The sequence below is a fragment of the Dryobates pubescens genome, chromosome 4 (genome assembly GCF_014839835.1).
Source record: "Dryobates pubescens isolate bDryPub1 chromosome 4, bDryPub1.pri, whole genome shotgun sequence".
Lineage (NCBI taxonomy): Eukaryota > Metazoa > Chordata > Aves > Piciformes > Picidae > Dryobates > Dryobates pubescens.
In genome coordinates this window covers 26,089,391-26,097,836 of record NC_071615.1, presented here as the reverse complement: position 1 = coordinate 26,097,836, position 8,446 = coordinate 26,089,391, and positions in this window count along the sequence as shown.

The following is an 8,446-nucleotide window of genomic DNA, read 5'->3' as shown; positions in this document are numbered from 1 at the left end:
GCTGCCAGGCAAATCATTAGTAATTTACATTTTTCCCAACCCTGACCCACCACTGAGTAGCAAGCCTGTTTTAACTAGGTTGGAGGGAATAGAGGAGCCCATCGTCCACACTCATTTGGCTGATAAACAATTCAATAGTAACAGAGGGCTGAATTAACAGATGAAGGCAGATGGGTTTATGGAATAGAGAGGGACTGAGAGAGAGGTTATGCTGAGAGTGCAGAAGGATTGGAAAAAGATCAACCAAAAATGGGCCAGCATGTTAAGCCATATGTCTCTTCTAAACATTTTTTTCTGCTCTTGTTGTTTGATTGTCAGAGTGCTTCATAACTATCCCATTGTTTTGTTCTGAGATTTTCAGGGGGGGGGGGGTGGGGGGGTGGGTTTGTGCAGGCAATGCTTCAAGGATCTAAACGAACACCACCCCACCACCACCATTCTGTGTGGTGTGAATACCTTTGTTATTTTTACAAATATTATAATCACAATAATATGAATACAGCTACAGAAGCACAGATGTACTGCCACCCTCAGTAGTTCTGCAATGTCTCATCCACCTCCCCATTCAAATACTGTCAAGATAAGTCTGGCATGGGTTTAGTTGCCGCTGTCTTCCCTCATCTGTCAATCTGTCCTACTAATAAATGAAAAAGGGAGTAGGTATGCTTTTAAATAGCATCTCTCTTCCAATTGTAGCCAAAATAACCTATCATGAAATGTCTTAATGAGTCAGGAAAGATGTCCTGAGTTTATACACAGTCCTCTGCAACCTTTCTGACAGTCTTTACTTGATATCAACCATACTAGGTATAAACTTCAGTGGCCAATAAAACACCAGCTTGAATTCCCACCCCAAAGCTGGCAAGATTAAACTAAACTGTCTGCTGTTACTCAGCTGAATGGAGGAAAAGGACACCAGGAAGACAAACCCAGTAAGGTACAACACTACTCCCCAAACAGAGTTGTAATTCTTTACAACCTTCCTCTCCCTAGCACACTGCTGTAGCCATCTGGCTGCTTCCCCATCTTCTGCAGTCAGCAGGTCCTAGGGCTTTGTTAGCTGAACAGAAGGATAAGAAGACTTTATCCAAGCTGTTATTGGCCCTACAGCATTAGCTGCTCCTCCTGGCCGTAAGTGCTACCTGCTTTTCTGGTTGAACTTTGCACCACCCCTGTTTGAGCCCTGCCTGCTCCTTCAGCTCTGCCCTTGCTCATCTTGCTCTTCTAGCTAATTGTGAATGCTTTGCTTGTAGCTGCTACTCTTTACTATCAACATTTTAGTCCAAGATCTCCCTACAGCGGTCTCTGCAGACATAGCCATTCCAATTAGTCCTCAACCCCTAGAATAACATCTGGGATCATGTAAACAAACTTTAATTTACACCACATCACTGTACCTGCTGGATGCTGAGCAACTAGTATTCCACGTGCATAATTTGCATGCCTCTGCCTTTGAATTGCAAGGGATGTAACTGTGACAGCTCTTAAGTAGGAAGGCTGAGATACCAGCTTGCAGGGGCACTTTGTCACCTGCTAGGTGTACAGAGCACCTTTTCCAGCCTTTAAATGCTGACACAATTTCTGATCTCTAGTTACAACCACCATTCAAGAAATTCTTGCTGCAGAGAAGTTGTTAAGTTCTCAGGCACAGCTCCCTTTTCTTGTAAGCTGCATGAAGTACACCAGGGATGCTCATTAACCCCAGCAAACATTCCAGCCATTTTAAACTTGAAGGTTAACCCACAAAAATTCACAAGCCACACTTTAAAGCTTAGTGAGAGATACAATTAATTCCTTTGCTTTCACCAGTTTGTCCTTAAAAAGGTGTTATCAGTCGTAGTAAAAAGCAATGACTAGGAAATACAGCAACCTCTATCCATACATAAAATAGACATGTATGTTATGTATCCCTTGAGAGAAACATCAAGTCTACTGCATGTACACAAAAGCAACACAAAGCTATCTTCTCACGAGTGCATGTCAAATACCAGCATAATGTAGGTAGGTCTCAAACTCTGTGCCACTCTAGGAATTCCTTCTGTATTTAAGCTGGGCATCTTTAATCTTATCTGTTCCCTGAAGCACAGCACTGAGAGAGTCCCTAGTCATGACCCTAGTTCACATCCAAGGTAAATTTTAAGATAAACCACTCCTTGCCCAGTAAGCTCTGCATCCAGCTCAACATCAGGGAGTCAGCAAAAATGCACATCTGGCTTGCACAGTGCTAGCAGGGACTGTTCTCTGTGAGGAGCTCAGCAAATGAGCTGTTATTAATGCAGCAGCCCTGCATTTCAGCTGTATTGTCTTTGCAAAGCTAACAGGAGGAAAAAGCAACAGAAAAGTGTTTTGACACTGTTAGCAGATGTGACTGTCTACACACGCTCCTATTGAGTAAGCAATAGCTGCACATGGCATGTCCTACAGTTGAAGTATACAGGAGCAGGGACAGAATTATAGACAGGTCATACTCAGCAGCAGCTGAAGTCCAGTGAGCCATCTGTACAGGACAAACATGTAGGACTGATTTCTGAGCCCTGTCAGTCAGTATGAGAGGTATAAGTGTCTCTGTAAGTTAGCAAGACACCTGTGAATAGTCACCACACATTATAAAGTGGCAGCCTTTCATGCTGTGCCATTGTAAAGGGGCTGTTCCCAGGTTCTCCTGTCCCTGGATTTCTTCTTCCTTTTGTTGCATAAAAGGAAGAAGTGGTCTATACTGCAGTCCCATCTCCCCATCACAATGCACTTATGTGCACGAAGGAAGTTGCATGGCAGTGGCCCTTCCTGCAAGGCTAATGATACAGAGTACCGAGTTTCCTGCCAACATAAGAACTTCTACAGAAAGGGCAAAAGTAAATGCCAGAAGAGGGGTCTGAACCCAAGGTAAAAAATGGCATCTGGCAGTAAAAGGAGACATGAATGAGAAGTGATATTAAAGGACAACTGACACATGAGCAGGAAAAACGTTACTGTAAGAAGCACTGGACACCCAGAGCTGGAGTACATTAATTTGAGCGTTCTTCTGCCTGTGATGCCTTACCAGTCTTATAAGCATGTTGACCTGCAGTTGAAAGAAGCATTAATCCTATAGGGTTACATTCAGCTGTATCACGCTGCTTTATATCCAGAAGAATTCATTACTGAGACCAGAATCTGTCCCTGATTATTATGAAAAAATTATCAAAGTTCAGCACTACCTTGTTTGAGATCAATACACAAAGGAATAAAATTCCTACATGAGCACCCATTCCAGTGCTCTTACACTTCCCAGCCAACTTGTAAACTATTGCTGCTTTCACTTCTAACATTTGAGATAATGGTTTTTAATGCTTTATAAAAAGCCTAAAAGAAAAAAGTTAATTTTCTCGTGATTAATATCTCCCGGGCTTCACACTTCAGAACAGAGATAAGGCAGTAGTTGAAAGGAGGATGTCTGGCTTCACGATAATCCAATGATTTTCAACAGAGCTTGTACACATCTGGCCACACATGGATTAATGTGTATAAAATCCATGTATTTAAAGAGAGAGAAAATATAGTTTCCCTCTGAGTTAGCCAGAGCTGTCTGGATAACATCTCTGCAGTTCCTTGTGGACTTTACCAACTCACCTTTGTCTCACACCAAAACTCTCCAGGGTTTAGGGTGGCACAAAGGTCTTCTCAGCTGTGCCATAGTACGGCAAGAATTTATCCTCTGACAATTATTTGGCTGCAGTCCACAGGCCCAGAGCACTGCTCTGCCACACATTGTCCTCAGTTTACAGCCTTTCAGACTTCTTGCTGCTAGTGCAAGTTGCCACTCCTGGGAAGCCTGGGGTGGCTAATGGGGACACAACTTTTCCTGGAAAGCTGTATCCCACTGGCAGATTAATTTTTTATTTTTGCCAAGCTGATCAAATCCTAAATCTGACTGACCTACAGAAAGCTCTAACATTTCTCTTGGAAAATGACTCTTACTAAAAATAACATGCTACCAGAAACAAAGTTCATAATGCGACGTCCCTTTCCTTTTGTGTCTAAAGCTCTCCGAGGCACCCGGCCTGATGTTCAGGCACTGCTGGGTAATAGTGCCTTAGGACAGGAGTTATGTTTTGATATCTGCTTTAAACAGCAGGGTGAGCTTTTTAGTTTTACTGTGCTTTTATGCTGTTTTAAATTGTATTATTTTATAATGCCTTGCAGTACCAGGTTCCATGTTGTGGAAGGAAAATTGACTTACACTTCCCATGGTATTTGTGTAAATCTGATGTTTTATACAAAATACACTGTGCATCCAATTAGCCTCCTCAAATTCCTCATTTGGTCAGTGTTTCTGATAATCTCCAGCTGTTATCCAAAATAATATGACTTATGACACCTAATATAGGTCAAAGCAAGCAAGCTAAATACAATCAGGAATATTGGGAAAGAAAGATTCTTGTAAAAGAGCCTCATCCTGATTTTGGCCAGTACCCAGCAACAGTAATAGACTTGTTCTCTCTCTTCAGCACCATATTTTGATCCTATAGGAAAAAATACTGTTTCACCTGTTGTTGGAATACACTAGAAGATACTGCTGCAAGCAGATGACGATGGACGTCTGGTGACCATGCTGCAACTCCAAATAGCTGGAGTCAGATCCTGGTTCTGTCAGACTTCCCATATAGCTTTGGGTAAATACTTCAGTCCACCTGCTCTGTCTATTCCTTATGTGTAAAGAGAAAAATATTGCTTTACCCAGGGAAATGTCACTAAGCAATAAACCTGAAAGGACTGAGAGAGTGTCAGGTTAGATGCATATTATCAACAGTGAAGATCACAGAAGTGTTTGGACAGACAGGGCACAGACTGATGTGTACAATAGTGCAGGAAATTAACTTTTTTTTTAAAGGGTATTAATAAGGTAGACAGGGTAGTTCCTTTTGTGGGGAAGACCTTGCTTTTCAAAGTCTGAAAATTAGCCAATTATTTGCTGACTGAAGCCAAACTTCAGGTCTAGTTCTCCATGATTAAATCAATTTTGACATAATACAGAAACAGATCATAGTGTACTGGAGGGTTGTTTTTTTCTAGTTTCCAGTACTCTTGAGGTAAAAATATATGAAGTATTCTAGGGAGAGGCTTGCTCCCTGGCCTCTCATAATATTTCCAAGTATCTCAAGTAAGAAAGAAGGGACAGATACAAGCTGCAGAACTGTCATCAGAAAATAAGCATTACTGAATTCTCAGTTCTCCAGTGGCAGACCCCTTGTTACTTCACTGGGTAGGTCTGATTTTACTACCTTAAACCCTCTTGCTTTATTGGAGTTACCCCAGATGTGACCAGCTGTATTAGAGAGCAAGAACAATGAGTACATAGAAATTCTTCAGGCAGAAGTGAAGGACACAGATTGAGCTGTCCAGCCCTGGGGTTTTATTGCAGTATTTAGGCTCTTTCAGTTGCTAAAGATCTGCAAATATCAAACCCCCTGAAAGCTGGATGCAAACTGAGAGTCACTGAGGTAGAGATCTTAATACTGAAAGTTTCATGTTGGACAGAGCAGACTACTAGTACACCTCACTAAGATAGGCAAGTTAAATAATGGTAGGATTGCACTTTGTCCTGTTATTTCTAATCTGTTATCACTAGATGACCAGATAAATATCCTTCAGAAGCACTACTGCTTATAGTAAAGTAACATTCTCAGTGGCAGAGAAAGTACCCCCTTTGCACTTTGAGGTTTTGGGTTGGGTTTGGATTATTTTTTCCTGCTAACCATGATGCTGCTACTTCTACCCAGCAGTTACTGTGCCAAGGGAGGTTTAAATTAGATACTTGGAAGATTTTCTTTAATAAAAGAATGGTCAGGCACTGGAACAGGCTGGCAGGGAGGTGGTAGAGTCACCATCTCTGGAGGTGTTTAAAAATGTGTAAACATGGCACTTTGGGACACAGTTTAGTGGCCAGGGTGGTGTTAGGTTGATGATTGGACTCTATGATCTTAGAGGTCTTATCCAACGGGAACAGTTCTATGAAGCTATGATTTGTGATGATCATCGATATGGAAAACAGAACCAGAGAGGATCAGACCAAAGACCAGCTAGCCAGGAACCCCCTTCCTGACTCTTGTCAGGAGCAGAGAGACAAGAGTAGAGCAAACAGGGGAAATCCCACATACAGTGCAGATCCTTACACTTCATAACCAAGTGATATGAAATAGATTGTTTGGATAAAAGGGCTGAAGTCCGTAGATAGTTGTGCTTACTCCCCTTCAATCTGGTCTCTCCACGTATATGCATGCCTCCTGCATGGACACGGATATTGCCATAATTCCCTTCTTCCTTTAGATGTTGTTCTAATGTTTTGTGGAGAAGAGGAGGCTCAGAGGAGACCTTATTGCTGTCTACAAGTACCTAAAGGGAGGTTGTAGCCAGGTGGGGGTTGGTCTCTTCTCCCAGGCAACCAGCACCAGAACAAGAGGACACAGTCTCAAACTGCACCAGGGAAGGTTTAGGCTGGATATTAGGAAGAACTTCCCAGAAAGAGTGATTGGCCATTGGAATGGACTGCCCAGGGAGGTGGTAGAGTCACCCTCACTGGAGGTGTTTAGGAAGAGACTGGATGGGGTGCTTGGTGCCATGGTTTAGTTGATTAGATGGTGGTGGATGATAGGTTGGACTTGCTCTCAAAGGTCATTTCCAACCTGGCTAATTCTATTCTCCAAGGACCTTCCTGATGCTTTCTTGATATTCCTCTAAAAGCACACAGGTGAAAGTTTCCAAACAGAATAGATAAAACCCTCAGCAGATTCTTCATTTCCACTGTCCCTGAGAGAGGATCCTATAGAATTTCTAACAGAGAAAGCTTTACAGCAAAGATTTAACAGCCCCAAATTACCAGGAATCATTTTAATTTAGGGGATGGCTGGGACATCACGACACATTACAGGGCACAGTAACTGAGCTATTCCTAGGAGATAACAAGGAGTGAGGGGGGGGGGGAAAGGCTATCAGTCCAACTCTGCTCTATTTAATGCATCACATTCTGAACAAAAAACTAAGTTTCCCACGTAGTGGCTTACTTTTCAGTTTGCCTCTGTGTATATAGAGATTAAAGTCTTTTCTTAACTTAGGATATTACAGAACAGATCTACAGATATCTAAAAGACTTGAAGTGCTGTTTACTGCACAGGAATTATTTTGTGTGTATGTTCTCCCCCCATACAGGCATTCTGTGTAATCCATTGTTGTCGCTACTACCCAATCTGCTATGTCTCATAATACTTTCCTAATCAGGAAGTGTCCTATTTTATGATTAATCCACAGGAGATACTTAGAAGTGTTGTCGCTGAAGTACATTTTATTCTGTTCCTTCCTCAGAAGTATATCACAATCAAGATATGGAAGTGAACAAACTCCAGGTTCAAGATGCTGGAACATGTCCAGAGGAAGGCAACACAGCTGGGGAGGGGTTTGGAGCACAAGCCCTATGAGGAGAGGCTGAGGAAGCTGGGGTTGCTTAGCCTAGAGAGGAGGCAGCTCAGGGGAGACCTTATTGCTCTCTACACCTACCTGAAGGGAGGTTGTAGCCAGGTGGGGGTTGGGCTCTTCTCCCAGGCAACCAGCACCAGAACAAGAGGACACAGTCTCAAGCTGTGCCAGAGGAGGTTTAGGCTGGATGTTAGGAAGAAGTTCTTCACAGAAAGAGTGATTTGCCATTGGAGTGTGCTGCCCAGGGAGGTGGTGGAGTCACCATCACTGGAGGGGTTTAGGAGGAGACTTGATGGGGCACTTGGTGCCATGGTTTAGTTGATTACATAGTGTTGGATGATAGGTTGGACTTGATCTCTTCCAACCTGGTCTGGTCTATTCTATTCTGTTCTACTCTATTTGCATCTACATGGCTAACTTTCTCATGCCTTTGACTCTATCTTTGTTTTGGTTTATGGTGTGCATTTTGGATTATGCCATCCAATTACTTCAACACTTGTTTCACAACTCTTAATCCGTTATGAAGAGACGTAGTAATAAAGAAGAGAAGCTGCTAGCATTTATTTGTAATGTGAAGAATTTGAAAGCTTTCTTCAGTCCTAGAGAAAATATTTAAGTTTGGGATAAGCTTACTGTTAAATGGCTTAATTTTAAAAAGCTTTTGTTAAGCATATGGAAATAGCCAGGCCAGGAGTTCTACATCAAAATATGGGCTGGTAAAGTATAAAACAGTGGCATTTTATTGATTGCAGAGTGTTTCCAATTATTGATCCTCTTTTCTTTTTATCATTTTCTTGATTACCTCACATCATGGCTACAGCTTGGATTTCAGTCTGTTCAATAGGTTTGTATTCTGTTCTTGACATTTCATTTATGGAGAAATTCCAGATCACAGTAGGGAATGCCACTGCCATTTCCTACATCCGTATGCATACAATTCTTGCATTCAGATTGAAGTACCAGCTGTTCTCTCAGTGAAGAGCTGTGAATAGAATAG